The sequence below is a fragment of the Zophobas morio genome, unplaced genomic scaffold (genome assembly GCF_036711695.1).
Source record: "Zophobas morio isolate AGI-343-1 ecotype UQ-CSIRO unplaced genomic scaffold, CSIRO_AGI_Zmor_V1 ptg000022l, whole genome shotgun sequence".
Lineage (NCBI taxonomy): Eukaryota > Metazoa > Arthropoda > Insecta > Coleoptera > Tenebrionidae > Zophobas > Zophobas morio.
In genome coordinates this window covers 1,896,434-1,911,585 of record NW_026972127.1, presented here as the reverse complement: position 1 = coordinate 1,911,585, position 15,152 = coordinate 1,896,434, and the positions used below count along the sequence as shown (strand labels likewise).

The following is a 15,152-nucleotide window of genomic DNA, read 5'->3' as shown; positions in this document are numbered from 1 at the left end:
AAAACAGCTAAAGGCGATAAAGACGTGGGCAAACAGTGACAAAACAGGAGGGGGACAACAAAGTGACAAAAAATAACTAAAAAAATGAAACCAAAAATAACGATCACTAGTTAAATTCATAAGTTGTAAAGTTTGGTTTTGCGACACCAACACCGACACCGACACCGAGCTCGTAGCTCGAACTCGAGCCTATTCCGGCGCACACAAGGGTAATTATTTTTGTAGATTTCGTTTATGGAAGCCCTGAAGATCCAGCTAAAGTTTACCCTAAATTTTAAGGCGACCAAAAAAAGAGTCTAACCTCAAGTGTCAGAATTGTCGTCTGACTCTGGCGAGTCCAAAAGTATGGCAGGCAGTAACTTCCATCCATATTTATCTCTATTGTGACTTCTCCCCCGATTTTTCAAATAAATTTAATTTCGCATTTATTTGACAATAAATCTCTAAACAAACTTCTCAATACGATCCGACGCGATATTAAATCCTGTTCAGAAAATTTAATTAAAAATCGCGAGTGGACGCGGAAATCTCAACCTGATTTCTTATTTGAAGAAAATGATTTCAAGTGTCTTTGTGACGGTAAACAGTGAAAGTCGAGCGAAACACAGAAGAATGAACAAAATAGACAATCACGGAACTGTTTTACCGCCGCCGATTTAGACTCATTTCTGCTATGAAAGTCGCTTAATAAACTCCCCTCGAAACAAATATTTATAAAATCCATTACATTTAACGTTGTGTATTGATCCTTCTCTTGACAATATGCCAGATCACCGTACGTAAACTGTACTTGACGAATAGTAAAACTTGTCCAAACATTCAGCGTTTTTAAAAAACACGAAATCAAATTAAAAAATGCTGATTCTCAATCACGTTCCGAATTCCTCGTCCGTGTTTTTCACAAGTGCGCGAATTCTCGCCCACACTAGTTTTATCCACCAACAATACAATTTTTCATTTAGAAGGTCCTGCAGTTTTGTAACGCCGGCTCATACAAAGCCCTCATTGTTATTGTCCGCTTCCACTAAAAACACAAAATGAAAAATTCCTCTACGATAAGAATCTCGTCGTCGACGGAAAATCCAATGTCTAAGAATTCGACAACTATTTGTAAAAGTTAAGGTTAAAATTAGCGCTCCATTGGAGCATACGACACCGTAAAATTAAACCCGCGCAAACAGTCCGATTTCCGATTTTAAAGTTCATTTAATCAAACTGTTGCTCTTGTTGCTTTTGGGTTGTCTTAAACGCCTGATTGGGTTTATTAACATTTCACGCGTCTTCATAAAGTTATCACAATCCAAAAATAGTGACTACCTGTGTAAATTTAGAATGATTTCTGTCTCTGCGGAGTAATTATTACCAGACGAAAAACTAACGATGTGATGACTCCAGTTTCAGTATTCTGGCATTCTTCACCCTCTTGAAAAACGGCAGAAACATGCGAATGTTGAAGAATGGCCTAATATACAACGTGGCATTTTTTATTTACATAATTTGGATGTTTATGGCGATGTATTCGCTGGTCTTGAATCCGAGTTTATTTGGATGCCGCTTTTTTTTTTAAATAAAAATATTTGTGATGTGGTTTTAAACGGGCACGGGGTTACAAGTTCTAATTAAATGAAGAGGAATTGTGTGTTTGCTGGCATGTAATTGCGAGAGTGTTATATTGTTCGAATAATTAGAAGACTGTTGACAGTTAATTTTAACAATGAATTCGATTAAATTTTCAGTTTGATGTTTGTAGGTGGTGTTTTGTCGGATTATTGGATTGGGTTAATGTAAAAATAACTCAGGATTTTATTTTTGTGGCCGTCATTGTACACTAATCGGGTAAATATTTATTTTTATTCCGCGAAATTTTAATGAAAATATCGTGACTCGAGAAGCTTAAAAGTCGCGTAAGCTTTAATATGAAGCTCTCAAGAGACTTAAAAATTACGCGAAAGTAGAAATAACTAGCAGAACTTAACGAATTCCCTCTCAGCAGGGTATTAAAAGTTTTAAAATAGTAACGTATTAGGATTCAAAAAAATCACGCCAGTGTAACTTCATTACTGATAACAGTGATAACTAAACAAATATTTATAATCAACTGAACTTTAATAACGGTGCACAGTTTTGCAAACGATTTTTTAAATAAGCTTTTATTTTCATAAAAGAAGTTTCGAAAAAAACATAGAAATGTGACTCCAGTTTTTTTCATTTTTTTTTACTTTGTGTTTTAAAATTGTGTTAGCCTGGCTCGCTTTACAAAAGATTCTTTCTTATAAAAATAATATTCGCAACAAATAAACGTCTGAAAAGGGTTTTTGTGTAACACAGGATAGTGTTTTCATCTTTTCTCATTGTTGTGATCTCGGAAACCGTAAAACTTTTAGAGATGTTTTTAGACCGACGTCTGCACTGGTTCGTTCTGTGTTTCAATTATAGAAATTGTATTTTAAACATGCAGAGTTGCTTTAAGTGTCTAAAATAATGTAACACAGGAACTGGCGAACTTAAATAAAGGGGTTTGTTATCGTTTTCAAGTTAGCCGATAATTATTACTAAAATAATCGTAAACAATTTTTATCTGTCGTGGACACTTGTTGCGTTTTTAGGAAAAACTGGAAGCTGGTTTATACTTTGTGCACGACATTTCCGTAGTAAAATGTCTCGTTTCCTGCGATTTTTTTGATGTCGGATAAAATTTTTACTTCCTGAGCGTTATCTTCGAAACTACTGGACCGATTGCAGTTAAATTTTATAGATATTGTGGATATCGTGTAGATTGTAAAAGGCTGACTATACTTTGTGTAATCATCCCCACCAACACATACAGTTTATGATTTCGTGTTGAGTCTATATCCGAGATATCCAGATTTAAAAAAAAAAAAAATCAAAATTGTATGACATTTTCCAATTTAACTCTAGAAGGGTAAAACTGAATGCTCAGTTTACTTCCTCCCAAAAAATTGGTGACGTCAACACAAACTGTACTGTATAAATCCTATTTAAAATAAGCAAAATATTATGACATCAGTGTATTCATGGTTTTTATAATTAAATAAATAAATAAATAAAAAAAGTCAGTGAAATGGAGAAAGGTGGTGGAAGGGGCTGAGTTTACCTTTTTGCTTCAGAGTCTTATAAAGAAAGAGTTGTCCCACCCACCCACCCTCTCTTTATTCCAATGACTACTCTTAATATTGTTCAGTGTTATCGTAGCAAATACTAGTCCCGCCCACCCACCCGTCATTTTTTTAGAGGATATGTCATATGTTAAAATCAGTCTTAGCAAGTATACAAAACTCATTTGACATACACCTTGCAAAACTTTTATGACTTAAACGGCTTAAGCCAAACCATCCTTATAAGTCAAACTGGCTATTGTAAGCTTTATGGACCCGAACCGCAAGGATTATTACTGTCCATTGTTGCCATAATGGAGCTGTGAAGTTTTACTAGGTGTATGTGAACTGAGTTAAGTTATACAATAGTCAGTCTGACTTATAAGGGTGCTTTGGCTGAAGCGGCTTAAGTCATAAAAATTTTACAAGGTGTGTGTCAAGTGAGCTTTGTATACTAGCCCCGCCCACCCACCCTCTTTTTTCTTAGAAGGTATCTCATTTGCCAAAATCAGTTTTTTCTTAGCAAGCACTAATAATAATTTAATATTTGGTCCATGACACGCTACATTTTTCAGTTTAGCCCATCGAAATTTATATCTTGGAATTTTTTGTGAATATTTTGTACTTTTGTCAAAAGTTCAAGCTCTTCAATGAAATTTTCGGCCTTCTTCTACGGACATTCGAATTTTAGCCAAAGACATTCTCTTGGTGATTTTAACCTCCAGAAAGCTTTTTCGACCTCATTTCTTCGTAAGTTTCTACCAATTTTCGTAATTACTCAAATGAAATAGGGAAATTATTGGTATAATTTAAAATTTTGCATTTGAAACTGAATATTTCGAAAATATTGGTTCGACACTAACAACACGCTGCATTTTTCAGTTAAGATCATCGAAATTTAAATCTTAGATTTTTTTGTGAATTTTTGAACGTTTTTGTGAAAAGTTAAGTTCTTCAACAAAATTTTCGGCTTTTCCCTTCGAAATTTGGCAAAAATATTTTCTTGTTGACTTTGACCTCTAGAAAAGTTTTTCGGCTTTATTTCTTCGAAAGTTCCTACCACTTCTTCGGAATTACCTAAATGAAAAATGGTAATTTTTGAGATATTTTCAAAATACGAATTTGAGACTAAATATTTTGAAAACCTTGGTCCGGAACTATCAACACGCTATATTTTTCAAGTCAGTTTTTTTGGCTAAAGCGGCTTAAGTGCCAAGTGAGTTTTGTATACTAGCCCCGCCCACCCACCCTTTATTTTCTTAGACGTCATTTGCTAAACTTAGTCTTATCTTAGCAGATACTAGCCCCGCCCACCCGCCCTGTTTTCATTCTAACGATTTTATTTCTGCTCAATATAATAACCATTCAACTAGACTATATAAAAGCAGTCACGGAAATATAGTAGGGGTGGGTGGGCGGGGTTAATTATATTACATTGACAATTCTGTAGCCTGGGAATGTGAACTAATAGAATCTAGGTTGTTAAAAAAAGAAAAAAAAACGCTAATCGGGTGACTTAGAAAATTTAATGAATGAGCTAACCTATTTTATTGATCAAATTTCTTTTAATAATATTTAATAAATGTATAAAATGAATTAATGAAATGGAGGAGGGGGTGGGTGGGTGGGGTTAATTATATTATGTCGATAAGTGTGTAGAGTGAGTGGAAACGGGGACTAATAGAACCTAGGTTGTTAAAAAAAGAAAAAAATCTGTAATCGGGTGACTCAAAAAATTTTATGAATTCACCGATCTATTTTATTGATAAAATTTCCTTTAAAAATATAAAATAATAATAATAATATTTCTTATTTATTTATATACAACAAACATATAAAATATTACACTGAAATGGAGGAGGGGTGGGTGGGCGGTTTAATTATATTACATTAATAATTCTGTAAAGTGGGAATGGGAACTAATAGACCCTAAGTTGTTAAAAAAAGAAAAAAAAACGGTAATCGGGTGATTCAAAAAATTTAATCAATGAACCAATCTATTTTCTTTTATTAATATATAATAAATATATAAAATGAATCACTGAAATGGAGAAGGTGTGGATGGGCGGGGCTAATTATATTACATTGATAATTCTGTAGCCTGGGAATGGGACTAATATAATCTGGGTTGTTAAAAAAAGAAAAAAAAACCCTAATCGGGTGACTTAGAAAATTTAATGAATGAGCCAATCTATTTTATTGTTTACATTTCTTTTAATAATATATAATAAATATATAAAATGAATCAGTGAAATGGAGGAGGGGTGGGTGGGCGGGGTTAATTATATTATGTTAATGAGTCTGTAGAGTGGAAATAAGAACTATTAGAACCTAGGTTGTTAATAATAGAAAAAAATGCTAATCGGGTGACTCAAAAAATTTAATCAATGAGCCAATCTATTTTATTGATCAAATTTCTTTTAACAATATATAATAAATATATAAAATGAATAGCTGAAATGGAGCAAGGGTGGGCGGGCGGGGTTAATTATATTATGTTAATGAGTCTGCAGAGTGGAAATAAGAACTAGTAGAACCTAGGTTGTTAATAATAGAAAAAAATTGCTAATCGGGTGACTCAAAAAATTTAATCAATGAGCCAATCTATTTTATTGATCAAATTTCTTTTAATAATATAGAATAAATATATAAAATAAATCACTGAAATGGAGAAGGGGTGGGTAGGCGGGGTTAATTATTAAATGTTAATGAGTCTGCAGAGTGGAAATAAGAACTAGTAGAACCTAGGTTGTTAATAAAAGAAAAAAATTGCTAACCGGGTGACTCAAAAAATGTAATCAATGAGCCAATCTATTTTATTGATCAAATTTCTTTTAACAATATGTAATAAATATATAAAATGGATCAGTGCAATGGAGGAGGGGTGGGTGGGCGGGGTTAATTATATTATGTTAATGAGTCTGCAGAATGGAAATAAGAACTAGTGGAACCTAGGTTGTTAATAAAAGAAAAAAATTCCTAATCGGGTGACTCAAAAAATTTAATCAATGAGCCAATCTATTTTATTGATCAAATTTCTTTTAACAATATGTAATAAATATATAAAAGGGATCACTGAAATGGAGAAGGCGTGGGTGGGGCGGGGTTAATTATATTACATTGATAATTCTGTAGCCTGGGAATGGGAACTAATATAATCTAGGTTGCTAAAAAAAGAAAAAAAAACGCTAATCGGGTGACTCAAAAAATTTAATCAATGAGCCAATCTATTTATTGATCAAATTTCTTTTAATAATATATAATAAATATATAAAATGAATCAGTGCAATGGAGGAGGGGTGAGTGGGCGGGGTTAGTTATATTATAACGATAATTCTGTAGAGTGGAAATATAAACTAATAGAACTTAGATAGTCAAAAAAAGAAAAAAAAATGCTAATCGAGTGACTTAGAAAATTTAATGAATGAGTCAATCTATTTTATTGATCAAATTTCTTTTAACAATATATAATAAATATATAAAATGGATCACTGAAATGGAGAAGGGGTGGGTGGGCGGGGTTAATTATATTATATCCATAAGTCTGTAGAAAGGAAATGGAAAGTAATAGAACTTAGGTTGTTAAAAAAAGAAAAAAAATCGCTAATCGAGTGACTCAAAAAATTTAATGAATGAGCCAATCTATTTTAATGATCAAATTTCTTTTAATAACACCTGAACGTGCTCACTGCGCTCGCATTTTAAGGTTTTTTTTTATTTAGTCTCAGATATATTAAAAAAAGAGTCTTATGGAAGTTGTTTGGGTTAAATTGTAATAATGAATATCTAGATTAAAAAACACACCTCTAGAAACTAGCGCAGCGAGCATGATTAAGTCTTCCCAAATTTAATAGTCACAACTGTTTTTAAGATTCAATTCACTGAAAATTATTTAGCTTCCCAGGGACACCGACGAATAATTTTGAAAAACACCTAAATGTGCTCACTGCGCTCGCATTCTGAATGTTCTAATTAGTTGATTGTTATAAAAACATTTACGAATGAATGGTGTAAAGCTATTTAGTTTTTATTATAATAATTCTCGAGATCTCTCTGTGAAGGTAAATTATTCTGAAAAAATAACCACTACAATGCGAGCGTAGCGAGCACGTTCACGATGTTTCCATCATCGCGAACAGTCTTTGAACTCTCATTTCTAAATAACAAAATTATTCTTGATAATTTAGCTTCTCAAGGATATAAGGAAATGATTTTTTAAATTACACCTAAACGTGCTCGCTGCGCTCGCATTTTAATCTTTTTTTTTTAATTTAGTTTCAGATATATTAAAGAAAGAGTCTTAGCGAAATTGTTTGGGTTCAATTGTGATAATAAATCTCTAGATGAAAAAAAAATACGCCTCTAGAATACGAGCGCAGTGAGCATGTTCATGTCTTCCCAAATTTAATAGTCACAACTACTTTTAAGATTCACTTTTTTGTAGACGGTAAATACATTTTTTGGTACTAATTTAATACTTCCCAGAGACACTCATAAATGCGAGCGTAGCGAGCACGTTCAGGATGCTAGGTATATTATAGTTATCACAAACAGTCTTTAAACTCACATTTTTAAATAACAACAATATTTTTGTTGATAATTTACCGTCTCAGGGAAATAAGTGGATATATTTTTAAATTACATCTGAATGTGCTCGCTGTGCTCGCATTTTAAATTTGTTTTTTTCAGATTTTTAGAAGTATGCAGGATAAAATTTTTAGGATTCGTTTTAGTGGACAATAAAAAAATCTCTTGTTAATAATTTAGCTTCTCGGGTGCAGTGACGAGTGATTTTTAATAACGCATGTACGTGCTCGCTGCACTCGAAATATTAAATCCAAGTTATGGACCATTTTACTATTTTTCATCAATAAATCGATGTATAAAAAAAATTTAAAAAGCAATTTTTAAAGAGATTGTACCTTTATTTTCTTGAATCCTAGAATGCAAAAAAATAGGTCTTCCTTTCCATCTGTCGACTGTCATTTTTGACAATTTTTATTGGACTATATGTTAGTAATATCATATATTTGCTACTTAAATTTCATAAAATAACATAACGTACTTGTGGTTTATAAATCCACTTTGAATTTTTACACTAAGTTTACAGATTTTCGCAAAAAAAATCACATTTGTATTCTACGTTCCATTACGTTGATTATTATTAAATAAATAAATAGGTATTCATAAAACGCCACCAAATTTGTACAAACATAAAAAAAATTCAAAAAAAAAAAAATTAAGTTACGATTTGAGAACTTTAATTTTACATTAATTTGTGTTTATTTAGGTCTTTTTTAGAAAATGAAAATTTATCCTGTAACCAAAACGAAATGAAATTTGCAATACCATCACTTCAAATATCTCGCTAACAAAAATTCCCACTCTTCATAATCAAACCACACTTCAAACTAAATAACCTCCGCATACCATTTCGAACTACCCACAATAAAAATCCCCGCCGAATAATCCCCACATAAACAGCATTTCCAGCCAACAAAGCTTTTATGAAACACATCGCCATCTCCAACGCAATTAAAATTTATCCCGGCCATAAATTCCCATTCCGGTCATAGACAAATAGTTTGTTTAAACCTCGAAACAAACGAACATTCCCCAGACCCACACATCTCCGAAAATCCATCACTGCGCCAAAAACACAAAAACGCCACAAAACGTGTACTTACAGCAGCCACCGGAAGACACCAAACCATCCGCTTTCACTGGTGGCGAAACCCGAGGCACGACTTTCCCTCGGACGAAAAGTCTGAGTGCATTTCTTACTACGCTATTACTAATCTACAGCATTAGAATTTGCCGCCTTTTGATTAAAAACATTAAACACAACGTGACACAATAATTTACGATGTTTGTCGGACAATATTTGCAACTGGGCTTAGCTGGGTGCGCTACACTAGAGTCACTTGGGTTATTACGAGGCGAGTTACATGGGTCGAGGCGCACTCGAATGGACGCGCTTCGGGGGCTGCGACGCCTCTGGAGATGGTGTTCGAGCCGCGTTTAGACCAAAACTGTGCTGATGGTAGCTTGGCTTTCGGAAAGCTCTGCGCGTGGGAGCGGGAGCTTTGGCATGTGGGAGCGGCGGTGGTGGAGGATCGGCCTTCTGGAAGAGCGCCATGGAGGACGATGAGTAGTCCACTTGAAAATGTTTCCTTTATTTGGATAAACTGTGAAATTCGGAACGACTGTATATCGTTTTAAGAATGTGCTTAAACTACACATTTATAAATTAAAACTAACTATGTCGGTGTGTTCTATTACTCTATTAACGCGCTATTTTGTTGAATAACTAGTTACTTTCTTGAAAAATATTATTATTTACATTTATTATAACATGTTTTTCTAGATTTTCCATTTTAAATGAATGTCTTCGATCACTTAAAATATGTTTATACACTGAAAAACTACGCACTACATCGACAGATGTTATTGGGGCATATTTAAGAGACGACACAGTTTTTTTGAGACTGTTTGAGCAATAGGACTTTGTGCTTTATTGATATTTTTTTTTAATTTTCTATTAGCTGTACGGATTCACATAGGGGTACTTTTTGTTTTTCTAACTTTATTAATGTTACACCAATTAATTCGTAGTTGTTACTTATGAAACTTAAGTTCTGATTTAATTTAGCACTATTTAAAATCTTTTTAGCTTCCTTGATTGCTTCAGATCAACTATCCAACCTTTTTAGACGCTACTAAAGGATAAATAGGTAAAATTAATTTATTTTAATAAATCCTAGCAATTGTAACAATAATAAAAAAGTGAGAGACGCTTTTGTTGCTATAGAAACGAAAGATGACCTTTTTATCAGAGGTGTACAACAAATTTGGACATAAATTTTAATAATTTTTATCTCTAAAAACATTTTAAACGTGTTTTTTTTAAGTTAGTCTCAGATATGTTAAAAAAAGAGTCTTAGTGAAGTTGGTTTGGCTTCAATTGTAACAACAAATCTCTAGATTAAAAAAAGACACCTCTAGAATACGAGCGCAGCGAGCATGTTTAAGTCTTCCCAAATTTAATAGTGCCAACTGTTTTTAAGATTCACTTTTTGCAGGCGATAAATACATTTTTTGTTAATAAATTTGTAAGTTCTCAGAGACAGTAAAGAATTATTTTTAATAACACCACACTTTTACCTGAACTTTTTTTTAATTTTAGCAACCATACTTCAAGACCAATTGCCGATTTTATTTTGTACGTACCTTTCAATAACACCCTGTATATATAATATGTTCAAATTTTTCAATTAGGACACCGTGTATTTAATTACTGCACCTTGTTTTCTCTTCTCCTTCTTTGTTGTTAAGTATTTTCTGTATTTAAACTTCATAGTTAGTGCTATTTTTTACGTTTTTAAGATGTGCACCGACATGTTGAAAGAGAGAACAAAAATAGTTTAAGATGCAGAAATCAAATACAGGGTGTTCTATTTGAAAAAATTGAAATATCAATATTTAAAAATTGTGACATTTTAGAATTTTTTAAAAAATACCTGTACATTAAAATTTGATTGAATTGATATCAGCACAAAACACGTACCTCTGTCTAAAAAATAGTGCAATACTTATTTAAAAAATAACGTTATTGCGATTTATTTTGTGAACCCTTCCACTGGTAAATATTTTTTAAGAAAATTGGAATAACGCAGCTCAACTGATTATGGTTTTATGTCTTATCGGTTTATTTCGTCAATAACGTTAAATTATTGACGAAATAATACCCTAGAAAAATCCGAAAAATCCGAAAAATACTCAAGAAATCCAGTAATCCAAAAAATCGAAAATATGCAAACAATTCAAGACAATACAATACAAAAAAAAAAAACATATAATTCTAAAAAATCCAAGAAACCCACGAAACTCAAAAAGTTCAAGAAATCCAAAAAATATATAAACTCGAAAATATCCGAAAAATTCAAAACATGATAAAATCAGAAAAACAAAAAATAAAAACTATCAAAAAAATCGAAAAAATGGACTAAATCCTGAGAAATACAGAAAAAAAACAAAAATTCTAAAATAACTAGAAAAAATCGTAGAAACCCAAGAAACATAAATCCTCTTTTTGTGGTTAGTTCGCTGTTTGTATCCAAGAAAATAACAGAGTTCTTGAGGTAGATGAGATAGTTTAGAAAATTTAAGTTGTGTGCTATGCCTCAAAAACAAAACACTCTTTATAATCTAAAATAATTTTAATGTATGCTACTCAAAGGACGGTACAATTTTAGGCTCCGACTTTTTTATTATCTAAATTCGTTTCTATTACTTCCCGAGTGTAAATTATCTATTGGACGAATCTTTGTCTGGTCATCCCCACCAACAATGTGATGACGTCATCTCAAAATTCTCCATAGTAAATGTCTTTTAAATTTATTAAATGTGTTGGTTTTTACCCCAGACATCCAGATTTCTAGGAAAAAATCAAAATTGTTCGACAATATTTTGCAATTGATCTTTGAAACTGTAAAACTCAGTGCTCTGAAATCTTACAAACATGTAATAATAAATTGTTAATTAAAATTAATCCATTTATCCCTGTCCCTCAATACATTCCTAGTTGGTATAATTACTTATTACTTGGGCCAGTTTTTAATTTATACAATTTTTTTTTAATAATACCAAAACATGCTCGATGCGCTCGCATTTTAAACGATTTTCGCGACTCTAAAATTTACTTTCTGAGCGTAAGCTGCCTGTCCGTCGTCTATTTGTCTGTGGTCTCTATAAATTGTGATTAGACAGATTATTGCCGAAACTACTGGACCGATTGTTGCCAAATTTGACATTATATGTAAGTATATTAAGGATTATCATGTAAATGGTAAAACATTAACTAAAATGATGACGTCATCTTAAATGATTGTCGTTTAAAATTATTTAAATGTATACACTAATGTAGTTCTCTATTTGTGGTCTACCAATCAATCCGCTTCGAGTTTTTTTCTCTAAATGTCCAAATTTTCGCAAAAAAAGGTCAATTTATAATACGAGTAATATTTTATTACTAAAACGGAATATAACTCTTCATTGAGTTGTGGGTTATTTATCGGCACTCCGACCCTGTGGTCGCACGTTCGATGTCAAACTTGTCCGTTCCTTTTTGTTTTTTTTTTTTGCAAATTTGTAATTTATGGGAAAAATTTAAAAATACCATATTTATTCTCTTAGAATGAACCGTGTTTTAAATTTCTTTTTCTTTTTTTTTTACTTGAGAAAATACATTTTTTTGGAGACTATAACTAAAACCAGTTCCAAGTGTACAAAAAAATTTTGATTATGCATAGTTTATTTGAACATCTTGTTTGGAAAATATTTGAAAATATTTTTTCATTTTGCCGCTTAATTGAGGAGTTTTATTAAAGATGGTTTCAGATTTGTAATTTACAGAAAATATTTAATAATCCAATATTTTCTTCCTTAGAATGAACTAAAAACTTTTTTTTTTGGAAACTTTTTGAATTTATTTTACAGTTTTTCGCATTTATTTGAAGAAATATAGCCGAAGTAACTTTTTCGAGATTCGGAATCTACAAAGAATTTTTCATGCACTAGTGTTTTTTCCATGATAATAAAAACATGTTTCAACTTTGTTTGGAAAATTTTTGAAAATATTTTCGTATTTTTCTCGCTTATGTGATGACTATGACTGATGACTTTTATTTAAAATGATTTCAAACTTGTCACTTAAGGAAAATACTTCATAATCCAGTATTTTCTCCGTAAGACATTTTAATTTTTTTTTCAAAATTTTTGGAAATTATTTCAGTGTTTAGCATTTATTGGCAAAATATGGTCAAAATAACTTCAGATTCAGAATCGAGAAGGAGTTCTTCATGTAGTGGTGTTTTTTCCATGATAGTAGCAACATCGTTCAAAAGATTTTTTTAAATTTTTTGGAATTAAATTTTTTCTTTTTTCTATTAATTTGCTAAATATAATTAAAACCGCTTCGAAACTTAATACAAATTCTATATAAGATAGTCCATATTCTTCTTGAACATCGCTGATACTTGATAAATGATCGTGCTAATCGTCAGGTTCTTTCGAATTATAAAAATAAACACTTGAACTTAAGCAAGTCATTATTACTGACAGGACATTTTTCCCGTATGTTTTCTGCGTTAAATATATTGGTTTTGCATTCTCCGTACCTGTGAATTTGGGATGGATATCGGTGGAGCTTAATTTTTGACTTGTTTTTTTCTTAATATACCAAATACTTTTTAAACAACACGATACTCAAAAACATGTTTTCTGTTTCTTGTAAAGAAGTAAGAGTTTTGCAACTGCCGCCCTCTTGACATATGACGATAAAAAAAATCATCAGAATTAAGATAGGGTGGGTGGGCGGGGCTTATATTTTGACTTTTTTTGCTTAATATACATAGCCGTCTTTTCACAACAAGAAACTTAGTACATGATTACAATGGTACATTTTTGCAAGGAAATATGGATTTTGTAATTATTGGGTGGGACATTTAAATTTTTTGAAATTTTTAAAAATTACGACATTTCAATGGGTGATTCTGGAATAATGTTTGGAAGATATATTTAGTTAAATTTCGAAAATCATCGAAATTGGGTCGAAATTTGTGAAAAACTTCATTTTTGAAAAAGTCGTCCAAAAATTCTCAGAAAATTCAGAGTTATAGATCTTGACGTGCTAATTCCAAAAATATAGCGTGTTTTTTGTCAGGGAGTAATATTTTTTGGAATATACATATTGATCATCCATTGTTGCTTAAGAAAACTTTATTTAAGTTTGTTTTTACCAGTGTATGAAATTGTTATTCATTTCCCTTTCATATTTTTGGGAAAATCGTTTATTCGAACAAATCGCTTATCTGAACACACCTTTTCCCCAGTTAATTCGGATTATCGAAGTTACACTGTACTTAATACTTGGGTGACTTAAAAAAATTTATGAAAGAGCTGATCTATTTTTTTGATAAAATGAAGAACGGCTCATCTAATTTTTCTGTTTTTTTAACTTTAGACATTTTTTTTAATAATACCTTAGCATGCTCGCTGCGCTCGCATTTTAAACGATTTTCACGACTCTAAAATTTACTCTCTGAGGGTAAACTGTCTGTGCGTCGTTTGTCTGTCTGTGGTCTCTGCCAATTTTGATTAGTCAGATTATTTCCGAAACTACTGGACCGATTGTTGTCAAATTCTACATATATGTATATTAGCAATATCATGTAGATTAACTAAAATGATGACGCCCTCTTACAGGATTCTAGTTTAAAATGATTTAAATGTATACAATAATATATTTCTTTTTTTCTCTAAACGTCGAATTTTTGGCAAAAATATAATATTTTATTACTAGCACGGGATATAAGCCTTCATAGAGTTGTAGATTATTTACCGGTCACACGTTTAATGTCAAAGTGGTCCGTTCCTTTTTTTTGCAAATTCGTAATTTGCCGAAAATATTTAAAAATCTAGAATCTCTTAGAATGAAGCACATTTTAAATTTCTTTTTTTTTTGGGTAATCTTTGGAAATTATTTCACAGTTTTTAATATTTACTTGAGGAAATATTGCCAATCAACGAAGAATTTTTCATATAGTAGTGTTCTTTTTCATGACAAGAAAACATTTTGGAAATATTTGGATACCTATTATTTTTTCATTTTTCTCTATTACTTAGCTAACTATAACCAAAACCAGTTCGAAGTATACAAAAAATTGTACACATAGTTTTTTTTTAACACTCTGGAAAATTTTTGAAAATAGTGTCCTATTTGTCCTGCTTAATTGAGGAGTTTTATTATAGATGATTTCAAATTTGTAATTTACAGAAAATATTTAATAATTCAACAATTTGTTCCTTAGAATGAACCAAAAGCTTCTTTTTTGGAAAATCTGTGGAACAGTTTTTAAAATTTTTTTGAAGAAATATAGCCAAAGTAACTTTTTCGAAATTTGAAATCTACGAAGAATTTTTCATGGACTAGTGTTTTTTCCATGATAATAAAAACATGTTTCAACTTTGTTTGGA

General features: G+C 31.5%; 1 protein-coding gene across 1 annotated transcript in view; it reads right to left on the bottom strand.

Annotated features, from left to right (window-relative positions):
* Nucleotides 1-9,219, bottom strand: part of LOC135133798 (calcitonin gene-related peptide type 1 receptor) — a 171,788-nt gene extending 162,569 nt beyond the window's left edge. The window contains exon 1 of the mRNA XM_064062319.1: nt 8,804-9,219. The gene's annotated coding sequence lies outside the window, so the exon portion shown is untranslated. The remainder of the gene's footprint in view (nt 1-8,803) is intronic.
* Nucleotides 9,220-15,152: the final 5,933 nt, after the last annotated feature.